Here is a 22,737-nt window from a genome sequence, read left to right as displayed (position 1 = left end):
ATGTCCACGTGTACACATTATTTAGCTCCCACTTATAAGTGAGAACATGCAGTATTTGACTTTCTGGTACTGAGTTATTTCGCTTAAGATAATGGCCTCCAGTTCCATTCATGTTGCTGCAAAGACATGATTACATTCTTTTTTATGGCTGATTAGTATTCTATGGTATGTGTATATACACACACACATTGTATATATATGTAAATATAACATATATACATATAGGTGTATGTATATACTCCATGGTGTGTGTGTATATATATATACATGTTATATATGTATTTATAACAGATACATGTATGTTATATAGGTGCATGTATGTGTATATACATGTGTGTATCTCCCATGGTGTGTACACTACACATATATATATAAAATGTTCCTAGTTGCGTGTGGTGGCTCCCACCTGTAATCCCAGCACTTTGGAAGGCTGAGACAGGCAAATCACAAGGTCAGGAGTTCAAGACCAGCCTGGCCAACATAGTGAAACCCCATCTCTACTAAAAATACAAAAAATTAGCCGGGCGTGGTGGTGGGCACCTATAATCCCAGCTACTCAGGAGAGTAGACCAGCCTGGCCAAGGTGGTGAAACTCCGTATCTACTAAAAATACAGAAATTAGCCAGATGTGGTGGCACACACTTGTAATCCTAGCTACTTGGGAGGCTGAGGCACAAGAATCTCTCCAACCCAGGAGACAGAGGTTGCGGCCTAGGCAATGGAGTGAGACTATGTCTAAAATACATATATTCGGCCGGGCGCGGTGGCTCAAGCCTGTAACGGCCGGGCGCGGTGGCTCAAGCCTGTAATCCCAGCACTTTGGGAGGCCGAGACGGGCGGATCACGAGGTCAGGAGATCGAGACCATCCTGGCTAACACGGTGAAACCCCGTCTCTACTAAAAATACAAAAACTAGCCGGGCGAGGTGGCAGGCGCCTGTAGTCCCAGCTACATGGGAGGCTGAGGCAGGAGAATGGCGTAAACCCGGGAGGCGGAGCTTGCAGTGAGCTGAGATCCGGCCACTGCACTCCAGTCCGGGCGACAAAGCGAGACTCCGCCTCAAAAAAAAAAAAAAAAAAAATACATATATTATATATATATTTAAATATATTTTTATATATTATATATTATAATATATAAATATATTTAAATATATATTTTTTTACCAGCACCATTTATTGAAGAGCATCCTTTTCTCAGTGTATGTTTTTGTCAACTTTGTCAAAGATTAGTTGGCTATGAGTATATGGCTTTATTACTGGGTTCTCTCTTCTGTTCCATTGATCTATGTGTCTATCTTTTTTTTTTTTTTTTTTGAGACGGAGTCTCGCTCTGCCGCCCAGGCTGGAGTGCAGTGGCCAGATCTCAGCTCACTGCAAGCTCCGCCTCCCGGGTTCACGCCATTCTCCTGCCTCAGCCTTCCGAGTAGCTGGGACTACAGGCGCCCGCCACATCGCCCGGCTATTTTTTTGTATTTTTAGTAGAGACGGGGTTTCACCATGTTAGCCAGGATCGTCTCGATCTCCTGACCTCGTGATCCGCCCGTCTCGGCCTCCCAAAGTGCTGGGATTACAGGCTTGAGCCACCGCACCCGGCCAATGTGTCTATCTTTATACCATGTTGTTTTGGTTACTATAATCTTGTACACTGGCTATGTTAGACAAGAGTGTTCTTTCAAAGCACAGCTTGGCTGTGATTTTTCACATTTTTGTTTCACTGTAACAGTTTGCACATCTTGTGCTAGAAAATAATTTTCCACAGCTTATGTCAGCTCAAGTTCTGAATTATTTCTTTGTGCAACTTGTTCTACTCTGGATGTGGACAATTTACTTGCTTCTAGGAATAATTCAATAGATGCATTCTCTAAAATGTCACTGAGATATTACACTGCTTTATTCTATTCTGTCTTCTGGGAGTTGAAAGATTTCTTTTTCTTTTTAGTTTGAGGTGACTTCTTTGCCAAAACCTCTTGTTCAGGATTTGCCTGAACTAAATTTGTAGATACTTTTGATTTCTCCCAATCATTACAATCTTACAATAGAGTAAGAAGACAAGTCTGTTGGTTCAGTTCAATGTTTCCAGTAATGCTAAATATCTCTGTCAAGATTTAATGTTTCTATGTATGTAAACTCCAGCTGTTTCTGAAGTTCATCAGCCCTCACCTGATTCTGATCAAAAAGACTTTATTCTCAGAAGTGCTTCTGTAGATAACACCAAAATACTCACTAAAAGAGGCAAGCACATTCCTATGAGCTTTAAACTGCTCTCCAGTTTTCAGTAACACCTTCCTCAAGTTTCTTTAAGTGCACACTTGTAGCCTTCTCGAAGGCTATCAGAATTTATTAACAGTCTCCTCCAGAAATTTTAGCCTTTCAGTGACATTTTCCTCAAAGTTCTTGCAGCTTCCTTCCACTGTGAATTCCACTCCAACTTTTTAGGTTTTTACTATGGCAGCATCTCACATCCATGTACCAAAATCTGTGTTAGTCACTTATTACCACGTAATAAATTGCCCTAGAAGTTAGCAGCTTTTAAAAAAACGATAAAACATTGGCCAGGTGCAGTGATTCATGCCTGTAATCCGGCACTTTGAGAGGCTGAGGAGGGCAGGTCACACTGAGGTCAGGAGTTTGAGACCAGTCCAGCCAATATAGCGAAACTCTGTCTCTACTAAATATACAAAAATTACCTGGTTGTAGTGGCCCATGCCTGTAATCCCAGCTACTCAGGAGGCTGAGGCAGGAGATTCGCTTGAACCCAGCAGTCAGAGGTTGCAGTGAGCTGAGTTCATGCCACTGCACTCCAGCCTGGGCAACAGAGCAAGACTCCATCTCAAAAACAACAACAAAAAACAATAAAACCAATAAACAGTTACAATTTCACAGTTTTCTATGGATCAGAAATTTGGGAGCATATAGTTAGGAAATTATGGCTTGGCTGTCTCATGGGGTTTGCAGTTAAGTTGTCAACTGGGGCTGCAGCCAATTGAAAACAGGAAGGACATGCTTAGAAGATAACTTACTCATATGGCTGATGTCAGTGCTAACTGTCAGCAGGAGGCCTCAGCTTTTCTCCACAGGGCTGAGTATTCTCATGACATGACAACTGCCTCCCCACATAGAAAGTAACAATGTATTTTATGACCTTGGGAGTCTCAGAAGGCACACATAGTTATTTCCCAATATCCTATTGGTTCTCAGGTCAACCCTATTCAGGGTTGGTCAGGGTCAAGAGGTGCTCGCTACAACGGTCAGATGTGGAGGATAATAGGAAATGCATTTAATATCTTGAAAACTAGCAAAAGAAAAAAAAAGGAAAGGATTAAACATGTATCCTGCATTTCTTTTGTAAACTGCATCTAAAATATAAGGGAAAAGAATGAAAATAAATGAATGAAATATATATTTTTTAAATTATATATATTTAATATATTTAATATTAAATATATTTAATTTTATTATATATATATTTTTTCCCAACACCATTTAGGGAGGATCACCTGAGCCCAGAAGGTAGAGGCTGCAGTAAGCCAAGATGGCACCACTGCATTCCAGCCTGCACAACAGAGTGAGAGCTGTCTTAAAAAAAAAAAAAAAAAAAAAAAAATTCTTACAAAAAAACTCTAGGTCCTGCTAGGTTTATCAGTAAAATTTCCAGGGGAGGGCTGGGCACGGTGGCTCACAACTGTAATCCTAGCACTTTGGGATGCCAAGGCGGGTGGATCACCTGAGGTCAGGAGTTCAAGACCAGACTGGCCAATGTAGCAAAACCCCTTCTCTACTAAAATTACAAAAATTAGCCTGTCATGATGGTAGGTGCCTTTAACCCCAGCTACTTGGCAGGCTGAGGCAGGAGAATCGCTTGAACTCAGCAGGAGGAGGTTGCAATGAGCGGAGATTGTACCATTCCACTCCAGCATGGGCGAAAGAGCGAAACTGCATCTCAAAAAAAAAAAAAAAAAAAAATCCAGGGGAACATGTTCTTGGGACCCCCGAGGTCTGTGTGCAAAAGAAAAATTAAAAGAAAAAAAAGTTGGCCGGGCGCGGTGGCTCAAGCCTGTAATCCCAGCACTTTGGGAGGCCGAGGCGGGCGGATCACAAGGTCAGGAGATCGAGACCATCCTGGCGAACACGGTGAAACCCCGTCTCTACTAAAAAATACAAAAAAACTAGCCGGGCGAGGTGGCGGGCACCTATAGTCCCAGCTACTCGGGAGGCTGAGGCAGGAGAATGGCGTGAACCCGGGAGGCGGAGCTTGCAGTGAGCTGAGATCTGGCCAGTGCACTCCAGCTTGGGTGACAGAGCGAGACTCCGTCTCAAAAAAAAAAAAAAAAAAAAGAAAAGAAAAAAGAAAAAAAAGTTAAAATTCCCAAACATTTAAAGAATAAATAATATTTCTATTACACAAAATATTCCGGGGATTAGAAAAAGAGAAAATACAGCCCGATTCATACTAAGAGGCCAGCATAACCTTGACACCAAAACCTGGAAAAGAATGTTAAAAGGAAAGAAACCTATAGGTCTATTGCTCTCATAAACATAGACACAAAAATTCTAAATAAAATATTAGCAAGACAAATCCAGCAATCTATAAAAGGGTAAATGTTATATGATGTTGAATTTATTCCAAAAATATAACATTGATTTGACATTTAAATTAAAGGATAAAAATGCAGTTGTCACAATTGATGGAGAATAAGCATTTGATAAAATGCCATACCCATTCAGGATTTAAAAAAAAATCTTTGCTATGCATTTGTTCAGCAGCAATAGAAACAAAATAAATAAAAACTTTTTTTAGAAACGTTTTTAAGTAGTGATGAAAGAGTGTGTCCTTAATTAATCTGAGAAAAGATTACTATAAAAAAGTATAGCAAACAAAAGATTTATTGCCAGATATTAGAAGTTTTCCCCCTGGCCCAGTGCGGTGGCTCACGCCTGTAATTCCAACACTTTGGGAGGCTGACACGGGCAGATTACAAGGTCAGGAGATCAAGACCATCCTAGCTAACACGGTGAAACCCTGTCTCTACTAAAAAATACCAGGTGTGGTGGTGGGCGCCTGTAGTCCCAGTTACTCGGGAGGCTGAGGCGGGAGAATCGCTTGAACCCAGGAGGCAGAGGTTGCAGTGAGTCTTGATCGCGCCACTGCACTCCAGCCTGGGTGACAGAGTGATACTCCGTCTCAAAAAAAAAAAAAAAAAGAAAAAAAAATCACTTGTCATACCAAGAACCCAGAAGAACCTCAATTTGAATGAGGCAATGATGGCAGCGGCTGCTCCAGATGGCCTGCCACTACCATCACACCAGCTGCAGCAGGGAGGCACCCGGGGCTGCATGCTTAGTGGAGCTGGAGGGAACAAGCGGGAGACCCGCCGCTTCTGAGTTGGGGCAGGAAGTCCCTGGATGCCGCTGCAGCTACCCAAACTGTGGCTGCAGATCGGGCCTCCCACTCCATGGAGGAAACAGGAGCCCCGCCCTCTTGGGCGGAGCTGCAGCTGCACAAATTGTGGTTGCAGATCCGAGCCTCCCTGCGTTCTTTGGGGGCTGGGAGCAGACAGGATCCCTGTCCTCCAGGGCACAGCTGCAGCCACCAAAACTGCAGCTGCAGCCCTGGGCCTCCCACTCAGAAGAGTAGGCAAGAGTGCTGTCCCCCCTCCCCACCCCCACACGCAGCTGCAGCCACCCAAACCCTGACTGGAGACACAGACATCCCTGCACTCTTAGGGACCCGGGAATGCCCCCCTGCCCTCGCAGGGTCGGAAGCACCTGTTCCCACTGCCTGGCTTCTCCCTGCTATTCCCCCTTCCCATCTCAGAGTAAAGTCTGGGAGGATACCATAAATGACAGCAGGAGGCAGATAGATTCCTGGAAGGTGGTGGGTCCCTGGTGAGACCCCACCTTCAGGCCAAGGAGGGCTGGGGGCTGGGCTGCCAGTCCCATGGAGTGGGAACTTGTAGTGCCTTTTTCCAGTCACCCATGGCTGCCCATGGACCAATTGTGCACACTTCCTCCCCTCTGAGGCCCATAAAAGCCCTGGGTTCAGCCAGAGCTGAGCAGAGGACAGGACAACCAGCTGTAGAGAGGAGCTACCCACTCTAAGGCCTCCTCTCTGTTGAGAGCTGGGAAGATGACTGGAAGACCTGCTTGCAGAGAGGAGAAACCCACTTTAGTGCCTCCTCTCTACTAGAATCTGAACACTCTTGGGACACCCTGGCTGCAGACCCTGCTGTGGGTCTCCTGTAAGTTGTCTATTGCTCAGTAAAGCTCCTCTTCATCTTGCTCACCCTCCACTTGTCTGCATACCTTATTCTTCCTGGTCACAGGACAAGAACTCGGGACCCACCAAATGGTGGAGCTAGAAGAGCTATAATACAAACACGGCTGAAACATGCCCCTTGTTTGCCACATTGCAGGTGAACAGAAGGAGAGAAGAGCTGTGACTCCTCAGGGAACCCAGACCTGGGAGCTCCCCAAGCCAGGACTGTGACTCCCTCTTTGGGGTCCTGCAGTGCCTGGCATCTCCAAGCTTCCAGGCACCACTGCATTTCCTGGTGCTAGCCAGGGAAGCTGCTTGCAGTGTGCCTGGTCCAGCCACAGCCTCTCAGAGAGCCAGGGCCCTTGCCAGCACCTGGAGCTGCCCGCCCTACTGCAGCAGCCAACATGTCTGACTGGAGCAGTGACTTGCTTACACACCCCTCACCACTCCATGCCTGACTCATCCTTGGCAGATATGGGATCCATGCTGGTAGTGTGAGCTGAGTGCAGCCTGCAAATTCAAGTGGACAGAATGAGCCCACAGGCCTGAGCAAAACTCAGGCAAAGGCACCACTGGCCAGAGGTTTCAGGCCAGAAAAGTGACACGCCAAGGATCCCGTAACAATAACAGATGCCAACACCAAGATGACACAAATACGGAAATTATCTGACAAAGATTTGAATGTAGACTTAATAAAAATGCTTCAATAAGCAATTATAAATATGCATACAACAAATGAAAGAATAGAAAATATACACAAAGAAAAGTGATCTAGCATTTGTGTGATCAGTCTTAGAAAAGAGAAAGAGAATGGGAATGAACAAATTTCATAAAAATAATGGCTGGATTTTTCCCAAATTTGGCAACAGACGTAAACCTAAAGATTCAAGAAGTTGAGGAAACTCCTGACAGATGAACCCAAAGAAATCCACAACAAGGACATCATATTCAAACTTTTGAAAACTAAGGGCCGGGCGCGGTGGCTCAAGCCTGTAATCCCAGCACTTTGGGAGGCCGAGATGGGCGGATCACGAGGTCAGGAGATCAAGACCATCCTGGCTAACACGGTGAAACCCCGTCTCTACTAAAAATACAAAAACTAGCCGGGCGAGGTGGCGGGCGCCTGTAGTCCCAGCTACTCGGGAGGCTGAGGCAGGAGAATGGCGTAAACCCGGGAGGCGGAGCTTGCAGTGAGCTGAGATCTGGCCACTGCACTCCAGTCCGGGCGACAGAGCGAGACTCCGCCTCAAAAAAAAAAAAAAAAAAAAAAAAAAAAAAGAAAACTAAGGACAAAGAAAACATCTTGAAATCAGCCAAAGGTGCATTACCTAGAAGGGGACAACACTGCGTTTATTTTTATTTTATTTTATTTTATTTTTTAAATTCAAATACCAACTTGAACCAGAGGGGAACAATTCAAATGTCATGAGAAATCATAGAGGCCAGAAGGAAGTGGCACATTTTTCAGGTGCTGAGAGACTAGTCAACCCAACATTTTATGTGCATAAAATATCCTTCAGGATGGAAATTCAATTACACACATTTTCTCTCTCTTTCTTTCTTTTCTTTGTTCCTTTGTTTCTTTCTTTTCTTTTTTCCTTTCTTTTTCTTTCTCCTCCCTTCCTGGCTTTCTGTTTTCCTTTCTTTCTTTTTCTTTCTCCTTCCTTCTTCTCTTCTCTTCTCCTTTTGTTTTTTTTCCCTGCAGCCTTGTCCTCCCAGGCTTAATTGATCCTCCCACTTCAGCCTCAGGAGTACCTGGTACTACAGGCGTGTGCCATCATATCCAGCTAATTTTGTACAGGGTCTCACCGTGTTGCCCAGGCTGGTGTTTAACTCCTGGGCTCAAGTGATCTGTTCACCTCGGCTTCCCAAAGTGCTGGGATTACAAGTATGAGCCACTGCATCTGGCAAAGACATTTGCAAATAAAGGAAAATTAAGAAATTTTGCCAGCCAATCTATCCTTTAAAATGGCCAAAGGAAGTTTTTGAAAGAAATGGGAAATGATAAAAGAAGGAATCTTTACATAGCAGTAATGAGAAAAGGACAATGAAAAGGGTAAAAACATGGTTAACAAAACAACAACAACAACAAAATTCTCTTCCTGATTTTTAAAAAGATTACATTTGATGGTAGTGTTACAGGTAGTCATGCATGAGTGGCACAGGAGAGGGCTGTCCCTGCACCCATTAGAAATGTCCGGTGATGGTTCGGCAATTATCACATTGCCCCTCTAAAAATGGTAATGTAGCAGGGCCAGTGAAAGGCCATTTCCTGATGGTCCATACCTGTTAACTGAATGCAGGTTGCAGGGAGAAGCAACTTCCTGGGCATGGATGTTAAGAGACAAAAATGGTGAAGTATGATTTTCTGGGTACACTCCACCAGAAAAAGTAAGAAAGCCTCAGATTGGGCATGCATATAACTCCCTGAACACTGAGCGGGCTTGATTCCAAAGGGTAAGGAAAGCACTGGGCATGTGGAAAACCCACCCTAAGGGAAGAATCATGGGCAACAGGCAAACTTACAAAAGTCCTAGGATAATGGTTAAACAGGGCATTTAACCTTCTCTATTAAACTTCACGTGCCTGCTTTTTTTTTTTTTTTTTTCCAAACGCACCTTCCTTTCTTTCCTATTCTGAGGCCTTTTTAAATAAACTTCCATTCCTGCTCTGGAACTTGCCTTCGTCTCTTTTTCTGCTTTATGCCCCTCAGTTGAATTTCTTCTGAGGAGGAGGCAAGGACTGAAGTTACTATGGACCCATACACATAGGCTGCTGGTACCTTGGGGTAACTCAGATCTCTGCCACTGCTAACAGTAGAAGCAAAAATCATAAAATTATTTAATGAGGTTCTCTAATAAGTACAGGAAATATTTAATACAATTGTATTATGAATGGGGAGGGTAAGGTATGTAAATAAGGCAAATTTTCTACATTTCACTTGACATGGTAAAACAATAGTAGTATACTGTAATCCATTTTGCATGTATAAGGTAATATCTAGAGCAACCACTCAAAGCAACTATAAAAAGAGATATCCTCAAAAACACTGTAAAATACTACCCACAGAGTGAAAATGCAATCACAAAATGGGAAAAAAATATTTGCAAGTCATATATCTTATAAGGAATTGCTATATAAACTATATAAATAACTGCTACAATTCAACATTAAAACAAACAACCGATTTTGAAATGGGCAAAGAACTTGAATTAACAAACATTACACCAAAGAAGATGTACAACTGGTCAATAAGCACATGAAAAGATGCTCAGCATCATTAATAATTAGGTAAATGCAAATCAAAGCCACATTGAGATACCACTTCACACTCATTAGGGTGCTATTATAAAACAAACAGGGCCAGGCATGGTGGCTCATGCCTGTAATCCTAGCACTTTGGGAAGCTGAGGTGGGCAGGTCACCTGAGGTCAGGAGTTCAAGACAAGCCTGGGCAATGTAGGGAGACCCCATCTCTTAGAAAAGAAAAAAGGCTGGGCACGATGGCTCATACCTGTAATCCCAGCACTTTGGCAGGCTGAGGAGGGTGGATCACCTGAGGTCAGGAGTTCGAGACCAGCCTGGCCAACATGGTGAAACCCCATCTCTACTAAAAATACAAAAATTTGCTGGGCGTGGTGGCGGGTGCCTGTAATCCCAGCTACTCGGGGGCTAAGGCAGGTGAATTGCTTGAGCCCGGGAGTCGGAGATTGCAGTGAGCCAAGATCACGCCACTGTACTCCAGTAAAAATAGTAGTAGAAGAAACAGTAAAACCAGTAAAAGAGTTCAGTAAGGTTACAGGATACAAGATCAACATATAAAAATGAATTATATTTCTTTCTTTTTTTTTTTTTTTTGAGACAGGTTCTTGCTCTGTTGCCCAGGCTGAAGTGCAGTTGTATGGTCTCAGCTCACTACAACTTCTGCCTCCCAAACTCAAAGGAGACTTTCACCTCAGCCTCCCAAATGGATGGAACTACAGGCATGTGCCACCACATCTGGCTAATTTTTGTATTCTTTGTAGAGATGGAGGTTCACGATGTTGCCCAGGCTGGTCTCAATGAATTATATTTCTATAGACCAGCAATAAACATGGAGAAGGTGAAATTAAAACACAATATCATTTGCAATCATTAAAAAAATACTTAAATACTTAAGTGTAAATCTCACAAAACCTGTACAGGATCTGTATGGTCAAAACTACAAACAAATGATATAAAAAATTAAAGATCAGAATAAATGGAAAGACATACCATGTTCATGGATTGGAGGACTAAGCATGGCAAAGACGTCAATTCTCCCAAATTAATATACAGATCTAACATATTTTGTATTATAATGAAACCATCATTGCAAAATTATAACTGAGACAGTGAAAGAGATCTGACCTAACCTCTATCTTGCTTCTAACCTCTAAGCTGCTCTTGTTCATTCCTGAGAGTAGGTGAAACTAACTTTGGGAGGAACTTAATGTACAGTCTATAGTTTGAAACAAAGATAATAACAGCCCTTTCCCAAAACAAACCCCCTTCTTGCCTGGGGACTAGAATACCTTTGTAGGACCAACAAATTAGCCAAAAGATGATAAATTATGGTTTAGGATTCATGCAGCTAGAGGCTACAAGATTCTGACCCTTCCCAAATTGATCCAGTGGATAACAACACTATTATAAAACCTAAGATAAGTACTTGAAATATTTTGCAAATCCTGTACTCAGTGGATGGGCTGATACCACCCAGATCAATAAACTGGCTCATTTGGTTTTGTGGCCCCTACCCAGGAACTGACTCAGCACAAGAGGATGGATAGCTTTGACTCTCTATTATTTCATCTCTGGCCAATCAGAACTCCCTGTCTAAACTCAGACTCACTTTCTCCCTACTCACCAAATTATTCTTAAAAACTCCAATCCCCAAATTCCCAAGGAGACTGATGAGTAATAAAACTCCAGTCTCACTCACAGCTGGCTCTGGTGTGAATTACTCTTTCTCTATTGCAATTCCCATCTTGATAAATTGGCTCCGTCTAGGCAGCGGGCAAGATCAAACTGTGGGGCTGTTAGTTTACAACCTAATCAATATTTTTAGAAATAGACAAGCTTATTCTAAAATTCATATGGAAGCCAGGCACGGTGGCTCATGCCTGTAATCCCAGCACTTTGGGAGGCTGAGGCAGGCAGATCACGAGGTCAGGAGATCAAGACCATCCTGGCTAACACGGTGAAACCCCGTTTCTACTAAAAATACAAAAAATTAGCTGGGTGTGGTGGCAGGCACCTGTAGTCCCAGCTACTCAGAAGACTGAGGCAGGAGAATGGTGTGAACCCAGGAGGCGGAGCTTGCAGTGAGCTGAGATCATGCCACTGCACTCCAGCCTGAGCAACAGAGCAAGACTCCATCTCAAAAAAAAAAAAAAATTAAATTAAAAAATAAAAATAAGGGCCGGGCACGGTGGCTCAAGCCTGTAATCCCAGCACTTTGGGAGGCTGAGACGGGCGGATCATGAGGTCAGGAGTTCGAGACCATCCTGGCTAACACGGTGAAACCCCATCTCTTCCAAAAAATACAAAAAGCTAGCCGGGCGAGATGGCTGGCGCCTGTAGTCCCAGCTACTCGGGAGGCTGAGGCAGGAGAATGGCGTAAACCCGGGAGGCGGAGTTTGCAGTGAGTTGAAATCCGGCCACTGCACTCCAGCCCGGGCGACAGAGCGAGACTCCGTCTCAAAAAAATAAAATAAAATAAAATAAAAATAAAATTCATATGGTAAGGCAAAGGCAATAGCTCAAACAATTTTGGGGGAAAAAAAGAGAAGAAAGTGGGAGGAGTCACCCTACCCAATTTTAAGAATATCTAGCTATAATAATCAAAAATGTAGTATGGGTAGATGAATAAACACTGACCAATGGAACAAAACAGGGAACTCACACACTGAAGAAATTGCATATCCACTGGAAAACACAAACACACACATACACAAAGAAACCTCCTCAATCTCAACCTCATACCTTGTACAAAAATAACTTAAGATAGATCATATATTTAAATGTAAAACTATAAAACATTTTAGAAAAAACATAGCAGAAATCATCAGGACCTAGGTCTTGGTGAAGAGTTCTTAGAAATAGCACTAACAGCACGATCCATAAAAGAAAGAAAAATGGGTCGGGCGTGGTGGCTCATGCCTGTAATCCCAGCACTTTGGGAGGCTGAGGTGGATGGATCACCTGAGGTCAGGAGTTCAAGACCAGCCTGGCCAACATGGTGAAACCCCGTCTCCACTTAAAATACAAAAATTAGCCGGGAGTGGTGGCAAGTGCCTGTAATCCCAGCTACTTGGGAGGCTGAGGCAGGAGAATTGCTTGAACCCAGGAGGCGGAGGTTGCAGTGAGCAGAGATCGCGCCATTGCACTCCAGCCTGGGGGACAAGAGCAAGACTTCATCTGAAGAAGGAGGGGAAGGGGAAGTGGAAGGGGAAGGGGAAGGGGAGATGATAAACTGGACTTCATCAAAATTAAAAACTTTTGCTCTGCAAAAGGCTCTGTTAAGACAAAAAGATAAGTTACAGACTGGGAGAAAATATTTGCAAATCACCTGGCAAAGGACTTTAATCTAGAATATATAAAGAATTCTCAACACAATGGTTAAAAAAAAATCCAATTATAGCCGGGCGCGGTGGCTCAAGCCTGTAATCCCAGCACTTTGGGAGGCCGAGACGGGCGGATCACGAGGTCAGGAGATCGAGACCATCCTGGCGAACATGGTGAAACCCCGTCTCTACTAAAAAATACAAAAAAACTAGCCGGGCGAGGTGGCGGGCGCCTGTAGTCCCAGCTACTCGGGAGGCTGAGGCAGGAGAATGGCCTAAACCCGGGAGGCGGAGCTTGCAGTGAGCTGAGATCCGGCCACTGCACTCCGGCCTGGGCGACAGAGCGAGACTCCATCTCAAAAAAAAAAAAAAAAATCCAATTATAAAATGGGCAAGAGGCATGCAGATACGTTTTACCAAAGATGACATATGGATGGCAAATAAGCACATGAAAACATGTTAAATGGCCGGGCGCGGTGGCTCAAGCCTGTAATCCCAGCACTTTGGGAGGCCGAGACGGCGGATCACGAGGTCAGGAGATCGAGACCATCCTGGCTAACACGGTGAAACCTCGTCTCTACTAAAAGAATACAAAAAAACTAGCCGGGCGAGGTAGCGGGCGCCTGTAGTCCCAGCTACTCGGGAGGCTGAGGCAGGAGAATAGCGTAAACCGGGAGGCGGAGCTTGCAGTGAGCTGAGATCCGGCCATTGCACTCCAGCCTGGTGGCAGAGCGAGACTCCGTCTCAAAAAAAAAAAAAAAAAAAAAAAAAAAAAAAAAAAAAAAAGAAAACATGTTAAACATCATTAGCCATTACGGACATGCAAACAAACAAAAGCCAGTATCGATACATCTCTATTAGAAGAGTGAAAATAAAAACTAGTGCCAATCCTATATCCTGGCAAAAATGCAGAGGAACTGCATCTCTTATTGTTGGTAGGAATTTAAAATGAGGTACCAACTCTGGGAAATAGTTCGGCAGTTTCTTATAAAACTAAACATATACTTACCATATTATCCACCCTCACACTCCAGTTAAATTATCCCAGAGAAATGAAAATTTATATGCACAAAAACTTATACACAAATGTTCATGACAGCTTTATTTTTAATAGCCCAAAACTAGAAATAACTCAATGTCCTACAATAGATGAGTTAGCAGTTAGACAAACTGGTACATCCACAGCAATTTTTTAAAAAACGAAAAACTATCAGTACATATAGTAAAACTTGGATGGAATTCAAGAGCATCATACTGTGGAGAGGAAACCCATTCTCAAAAAGTTACATATGCTATGTTTGTATCACATATATATTATGCCATTCATAACTTCTTGAAATGACAAAATTACAGTGAAGATTAGTGGTTTCCAGAGGTTAGGGAGGGTGGTGAAAGGATGGGTGATAAGGTGTGACAATAAGTGGGTAGTACAAGGGTTCCTTTGTGGCAATGGAACACTTTTATATATTATGCTGGTGGTTAAAGTGCACAACTACACACACACACACACACACACACACAAAAACTGGTGAAATCTGAATAAGATCTGTAGTTAATAGTATTGTGACAGTGTTGGTTTCTTAGTTTTGACAAAGGTACCATGTTAACATTAAGATATTAACATAAGGGGAAACTGGATGCAGGGTATATAAGGAACTGTACTGTCTTTGTAACTTTTCTGTAAATCTAACATTATTCCAACATAAAAACATTTATTTTATAAAAGCAAAGAAAAAATTTTAATATGACACTATTACACATCAACCAGAATGGCTGAAATTACGGTGAAAATAGCAGGTAGGTAACATTAGCAATACTCTATTTTCCAGTAATTTCCTTTTTAAGCTTTATACCCAGCAGAAATGCATACATATGTTCAACAAGACAATTCTAGAATGTTCATAGCAGCTTTATTCATAATAGCCAAAACTGGAAACAGCCCAAATGCATAGTAACAGAATGAATATAGTATATTTATACAATGCAATACTGTATACAACAGTATGAATGAACAAACTACAACATGCGACAATACAGGTGAGTTGCATAGACATATTGTTGAGTCAAAGAAGCCAGACACAAGAGTACATAATATATTATTTCATTTATTTGAAGTTGAAAAACAGGCAAAATAAATCTATGCTGTTGAATTAATAGATGATCCTTGGGATAGTGGTATAGTAACTGGAAGAGAACATGCATAGGGCTTCTGGAGTACTGGTGATGCGCCAACTCTTAATTTCATACTGGTTTTTGCATGTGTTCACTGTGTGAAAAGTCACACCTGTAAACAATTTGTGTGATTTTCTGTAGGTAAATTATACTTCAATAAAAAATTTACCCAAAAAGCAAACAAACACCAAGTGAGATACCACTATACATGCATTAAAAAGCCTAAAATTAAAAGGGATATCAATCAATACCAAGTGCCAGCAAAGATGTGGAACAAATGAAATGTTCATTTACAGATAGTGAGAATATAAATTAGTATAATCACTTTAGAAAAATGGTTGGCAACCTCTATTAAAGGTGAATATGCACATATTCTATGAACCAGCAATTCCACCCCATTATATACTCATCAGAAATATACACATACATGTTCTCAAAAGACGTGTACAGGAATGTTCATAGCAGTATTATCCCAAACTGAAAATAATCCAAATGTCCTTCAGTACTGCTGGAGCTTGTTAAGGTCAATTACAGCTCAGAATTGCAGTGAAGTTAACCTCCTTGGGGCATCCCCCAATCAATTGGAAACAGCAGCTAGTGGAAAAATATGTCAGCCTCCTGTTTGGTCAGACAATTCTGGGAAGCATTATATATCCAACCTGCATAACACTCTTCTATTGATTTTTCTTCTGTCTCTCTCTACCATCTTTCCCACTCCTGCATCCTGGAGCCAAACCCCAAATAAATTACTGTACTCAAGTTTTTCTCTCTGAAGATCTGCTTTGTACTCAAGTTTTTCTCTCTGAAGATCTGCTCTCAGAGAAGCCCAAACTTCCATGATTCCATTTATATGTGGCTTCAAAACAAGTAAAACCTATCTATGGTGATACAAGTCGGAAGAGTGGCTAGGATAACCAGTGGTGGTAATGATGGGAGGGAGGTTTCTGGAGTGCTGGTTATGTTCCACATCCTGATCAGAGTGGTGTTTAAACAGGCATGTTTACTTTGTAAATCTTCATCAAGCTGTATGCTTAAGATGTGTCCATTTTATAGTATATAAATGTTTTAACTTTAAAAATTAAGGAATGCAGGTGTTGCATGGTACAAGAGATTCCCACTAAGAAAAAAGTGGGCTTTGTAAAGGAAACTGAACTTAAAGGTATTGAAAGACAGATGAACAGCTGGGCGCGGTGGCTCACGCCTGTAATCCCAGCACTTTGGAAGGCCAACGAGGGCGGATCACAAGGTCAAGTGTTCGAGACCAGCCTGACCAACATGGTGAAACGCCGTCTCTGCTAAAAATACAAAAAAACAGCTGGGCGAGGCGGCAGGTGCCTGTAATCCCAGTTACTTGGGAGGCTGAGGCAGGAGAATTGCTTTAACCTGGGAGGCGGAGGTTGCAGAGAGCCAAGACTGTGCCACTGGACTTCAACCTGGGCAACAGAGCAACACTCTGTCTCAAAAAAAAAAAAAAAAAAAGACAGATGAACTGCAATGGCCACACCTAACTTTTTTGGATAATGTTCCTCTCTCATCCTTGGCATAAGAGTACTGATTATGAATACTGAGGGATTTGTTGGAGACTGACATTAGGAGAGGAATGTGAACTATTATAGTGAAAGTTGTAGTAGTAAAACTTACCCATAAGAATGCACCCATTTGAGACTGGCACAAGACATTACAACACTCCTCTAAGTGTGTGGTGAATAGTTAGTTCTTCAGCTTTGCTTTGCATTTCTGCTGTTTGCAAGACTGCCTCACAGAGAGCCAGTCCTCCCCTTTTTCCTCTCCCTTTTCTATTTATTCATTCAACATATATTTGTTCTAGACACTGTGCTAACCACTAGGAATATATTAATCACAAGTAATAGATGTGGTCCCTGCTCTGAGTTTCATTCTAATTAAAAAAAAAACACAACCCACATTAATAACCATACAAATCAATGAGTAAGATTGTAGTACTACAAAGAAGAGATTCCCGGTTTTGACAGCCTATCGGCCTGGTTAAGAAAGAAAGGGTAGGCTTTCTGGAGGAAGTGACACAAGTTGAAATCCGAAAGATGAAAAGAAGTTAACTAGGGAACCAAATAGGTGAGGAGCATGAGTAGTAAGAGGAACAAAGTCCAGTGTGGTTGGAACAGAGAAAGTAAGAGGACATATAGTAGAGGCTGGACAGATCAGCAAGGGTCAGGCTATCTCTGGCCTTGTGGACTGTGTTAAAAAGTTTTATTATCCTAAGGGCAAGTAATGCCAGAAATGGTTTTAATTCGAGAAGTGCCCTGATTATATGTGTGTTTTGAAATAAAAACAATATGGCTGTTGTATGAACAAGGGATAGGAAAAAGATAAAAGTGGATGAAGGGTAGACAGGAGGATACTGCAGTAAGTCAGGAGCAAGGTGATGAAAGCTTGGATTGGGATGGTAGCTGTCAAGATGGAGAGAAGTAAAACTATTCAAAAGATACTTAGAAGGCACATGGGGCACTAACAGTAGCTATAAAATATGATGTTCCATCTTTATTTCTAAACAGAACAAATACACTAATGCATTTTCTTAACCTTGGCTATTAGTCTTGAGTAGCACATTTCTTCCTAGGGAAAAAGTTATGTCACCAGATTGTACCTTAATTGTGGGTGGGATATTCAGAAGCTGCTAAGGACGAATGTGCTCAAGAAGAGAATTGAGCCGGGCGTGGTGGCTCACGCCTGTAATCCCAGCACTTTGGGAGGCCGAGGCGGGCGGATCACAAGGTCAGGAGATCAAGACCACCCTGGCTAACACGGTGAAACCCCGTCTCTACTAAAAAATACAAAAAATTAGCCAGGCATGGTGGGGGGCGCCTGTAGTCCCAGCTACTCAGGAGGCTGAGGCAGGAGAATGGCGTGAACCCGGAAGACAGAGCCTGCAGTGAGCCAAGATCGAGCCACTGCACTCCAGCCTGGGCAACAGAGCCAGACTCTGTCTCAAAAAAAAAAAAAAAAGAAGAGAATTGAGAATTGCTTTCCAGTTGCAAAAGAAGGGGGGGCAAGGCTACAGAACCACCAATGAAGTATTAACACCCAAAAGGCATTTAAAGAAAGAGAAAATAGACATGTGTACAAACAGAAGGGCAGGCAAGAGGCTGCCATCTGTGTGGGAAAAGTTTAAATAGGACTATTCAGATAAACCAAAGCTAGGACAACGCTTCCCAAGACCTACAGAGATTTCTGAAAAATGAGCCATCAAGACATTTGAATGAAGACTGCAGACTCCTCAGGAAGTGAGAAACTCTTGAGGAAAGATGTCTCTACACATTCAGGTAAGTGCTTAAAACAAGGCAGCATATAATTCACCGAGGAGTGCTGCCATATTCCTGATCCCCATGCTGGGGCAGTTGGTGAGGGAACAGCAGGGCCATTATGTTACAGGGACGATTGTATTCCCAGGTGAGAGGGGATAAAAGAGTGAACACTAAGGCTGTCTCCAGAGGTGGAGGGCTAACAGTGAGAAGGTAAAGCTGCTTAGATTTCCCCTGGGGAACTAGATTCTATCAAGGGCTACTCCTGCTTCTCAAGGCAAAGAGCTGTGTCACCACTAAAAGGAAAAATATTGAGGGTCAGCCCAGGATGGGGGCAGTGGCAGAGCAGATCACAGCATTTCCAGCATGTTTGAAAACAACTGTATTAGGCTGTTTTCACACTGCTGTATAAAACTTCCCCACGACTGGGTAATTTATAAAGGAGTCTTGTTTGACAGTTCTGCATGGCTGAGGAGGCCTCAGAAAACAAAATCGTGGCGGAGTGAAGCAGACACGTTTTACGTGGCAGCAGGCGAGACAGGGTTTGTGTAGGACGCGAAAGGGGAAGAGCCCCTCATAAAGATCTCATGAGAACTCTCACAAGAACAGCATGGGGGAAACTGCCCCCAAGATCCAGTCACCTCCCACCTTGCCCCTCCCTCAACATGGGGATGCGGATTATGAAGATTACAATTAAAGATGAGATTTTGATGGAGAAACAGCCAAACCATATAAACAATTTTGTCAACTAGACCCCAGTGGCACCTGGGACCTTGGGACTGACCAAACTGGTGCTACAGAAGCTTTTCTGGAGAGTGGATATAAAGTTCTGGGGAAAAGGTAAGTTTGGGGGAGAATAAGGAAACTAAAGTAATTTGAAGAATATTGTAGATCTGGGCAAAGTTGGGCTGGCAGCTGGCTCTAGCTGGTTATTTAGCAGACCACCCTGTGGTTTGAGGTAATTTCCCCCAGGAGGGCCAACGGGGACTTTGAAGTAAGTATTCATGCCTCTTTAAAAACTTAGTATCCTTAAAACAGGGAAAGACAATAAATGCAGCAGACTTAAGACATTATGGTCCATAGAAACGTTAAGCTTGGATGGAAACTAGTAAAGCTGTTAACCAACGACCACACTAGAAATGGAGTCTGAGTCATTGAACTTGACAGGTGGATTCCTGGATCGAGAATTTTGGGGAGGGAAGGCTATGTCCCAAATTCACTGCAACTTCATTATTGTGGTTTGTGAGGGTCTGCAAAAGTGACTGAATCTTTGTCACTGGACCTCTTTCACATTAATGTCCCCGTGGGAAAGACCAAGTCTTTTTTTAGAACTCCTGCAATGTCACTGCCAGGTGCTTGTAATAGTCCATGGTAGGCATTAAGAGTACAAACTTTGGCTAGACACGGTGGCTATCTGTAATACCAGCACTTTGGGAGGCTGAGGTAGGTGGAGTTTGAGACCAGATTGACCAACACGGGGAACCCTCTCTCTACTAAAAACACAAAAAACCAACCAGGCTTGGTGCTGAGTGCTACTCAGGGGGCTGAGGCAGGAAAATCACTTGAACCTGAGAGGTAGGGGTTGCAGTGAGCTGAGATTGTGCCATTGCACTCCAGCCTGGGTGTTAGAGCAAGACTCAAAAAAAAAAAAAAGTAGAAACTCATGAGCAGTTTTTCCAAGATATTTAGAAAAGTTTGTCTTCTGGGCCAGAAGAAATGGTTTAAGATACATGTTGTGGGTAGGAGAAACTGTATTTTCTCTATATTCCTGCTTCACCTCTAAAGCCCAACAAAGTTGCATGAAATGGCAGACTTTCAGCTGTTAACCAGGCACTTGTCAATATGCTCTTGAAACTGTTCAGTCTATGAATGACTCTAGTCCTCAGTAGTAGAATGAAGAGAAAAATGGCATGGGAATATTTTTCCCCTTTCGTTACCTTAGAGAGAAGTTGCTAGGATCTTAGTCTGTTACCTCTATTTGGGAAATAGTTCATCCAATTTCTATGACTACAGACTACAGTTCAAAGACACCATTTCCTCTTCCAAGGTCCAAAACCCATGGAGTTAAGTCAGACTATATCAAATATTTGGCTCTACCATTTGCTTCAAGGGCATGTTTCTCCAAACTTTTACTTGAGTGCCTGTTGAAAACACAATCCAACATGCTTTCCTCTTCCTATCTGCATTTACCTTGGGTTTCAACTCCATGAATCCGTCATTTGCATTCACCCCATTACTGTTCTCCCCTCTCTTCCTCTATGCTTTGTAGTTCTACTCACAAAGCGTGTTAACTCCAATACTCTTTAAAGCAGCCCTGCCGGATCACGAGGTCAGGAGATCGAGACCATCCTGGCCAACACAGTGAAACCCCCGTCTCTACTAAAAATACAAAAACTAGCCGGGCGAGGTGGCGGGCGCCTGTAGTCCCAGCTACTCGGGAGGCTGAGGCAGGAGAATGGCGTAAACCTGGGGCTGAGATCCGGCCACTGCACTCCAGTCCGGGCAACAGAGCGAGACTCCCCCTCAAAAAAAAAAAAAAAAGCAGCCCTGCTTTTCAAAATTGAGATTTAACTTGAAAGTCACTAATGCAAGCACAAATTCTGCGGTTTTCTACTTTATTTACTTCCTGTTTCCTAACATTTGGAAAGCTTTTGTCTGGTCAGGTATGTCTATGTTCTCTTACTCTGCAGTTTAACTGGCTACATTTTTGCTTTATACCAAGTTCAAACACTAAAATTCTAGGAAGAGTGCCTCTTCCTAGTGTGAATGAGGTTCCTAAAGGTACTCAGACCATAATCCACATGTTATATGTAACAATTGACTGGTCAATCATTTCTACATAATACGTTTACTACTGTCAACTGGTTTTCTGGCCAGGGTACTTTTTCTTGGATGCTTCTAAATTCCTATGAAATGCATCTTCTTGGTCAATGTGATGTGAACTAGGGTCCAGAAACTGACACTCCATTTGACATCAGTGTAGCTGAATTCTCCTAATAAAAAGGTCAACTGTCAGTAGGAATGAGTATGTTTTCTGGTTTTCCCCTGAAATAAAATTGGTCAGTCAATGCTGACAGGCCAGGCATGTTCCTGAGCTGATCTCATTAAATATACACGATTTCTCTATCCTGCAACTACTTCCACAAGCACATTGTTTCATCAAGGTTATCTCAAAACACTAGTACTTGCCATATAGTGTATCATCTGTTCTGTACTTTCTACATTATAGACTGGGTTTTGCTTCCCCTAACACTTGAGTAAAACATACTGCCAAGTTATAGTGGATTTGTATGTTGACACTTCAAGGTTCTCTTATGGCTTAAATGATGGTTACCTCTATTGTACTATTACATTCTTCCCAATCCTAATTTGACACCCGTTCATTTCCTTCCAATTTACCACCTTTGTGTTCCCATTTACATTACTTTCCTTTTCTATTACACCCCATTCCCTCTGAAAAAGAGCCTTTAAACCACATAAAAGGTACTCATCACACAGTCTTTGCAGGTCTTGCATGTTCGGGTAATATTAACATCAGAAGTGAAATCTAAGACGAGCCCTCTTTTTGAGAATCCCAAATTTAGAATCCATTCCCCACCCGACAGCTTTCAGTTAGCTCATCCCACTAAGACAACGGCAAATTATTAAGTATCCTAGGCAGAGGGCTCCAAAGTTTCCCAATTATACATTATGCAGCATCAGAAAAAAATGTTATTATGGATGTTTTATTCATCTACCTCGTCTCCTGCTTTCTAACCCTGAATGAAAACTGCATTCCTGAATGATTGAAGGACATTTTCTTAGATTTCATGGCATATTAAGAAACTTGTGTTAATTTTATCCCAAATTAAAATGTTTTTACTTTTAAATCTTACTTCCAACTAGTGTAATCAGACTATCAATCTGAAATCCCTCAATTATTGAATCAGAAATCCCTCAATTATTAACTGACTGTTAGATCTAACCCCTTTACCTGCACCGCCATGCCTACTATTCTGAATTTCTATTGAGTCAACTCAATTCTTACTTTGCAGGGCCCAGGGTTAAGTAATGTCACACTGACTAAAAGCATATCATCTGATAAATGGTCTTTAAAAACACTAGCTCCTTTCCCAAAAAGCCTGTACTTATCTGCATTGGATCAGATTTCAAAAAGCATTTTACCATATGGTATTTCAATCCCGGTCTCTACTTTGCTACAGTTTTGGCCTAGGAACCTAAATGTCAACGTATTAAATGAGCACACCTGTGATTATAGAAAATCTAGAGTACTGTTGTCTTAAACACATGAGGAAATTTAATCCACAGTAGCCTAAAACCAAGTGTGTGAAACGACTTCCTCATCAACACAAACTAGACGTGTTAGTATTCCAACAATAACCCTACCATATGTATGTGTAGATTTTCAATGTGTGATCATGCTCTACAGCTATTTGCAAAAG

At 42.4% G+C, this 22,737-nt stretch overlaps 1 pseudogene; it reads right to left on the bottom strand.

Annotated features, from left to right (window-relative positions):
- Positions 1–1,651: 1,651 nt before the first annotated feature.
- On the bottom strand, positions 1,652–21,811 carry LOC117071052 (annotated as a pseudogene).
- Between the last annotated feature and the right edge of the window lie 926 nt (positions 21,812–22,737).

The sequence above is a fragment of the Trachypithecus francoisi genome, unplaced genomic scaffold (genome assembly GCF_009764315.1).
Source record: "Trachypithecus francoisi isolate TF-2019V2 unplaced genomic scaffold, Tfra_2.0 Lachesis_group3, whole genome shotgun sequence".
Classification (NCBI taxonomy): domain Eukaryota; kingdom Metazoa; phylum Chordata; class Mammalia; order Primates; family Cercopithecidae; genus Trachypithecus; species Trachypithecus francoisi.
This window is presented reverse-complemented; position numbering and strand designations above follow the sequence as displayed.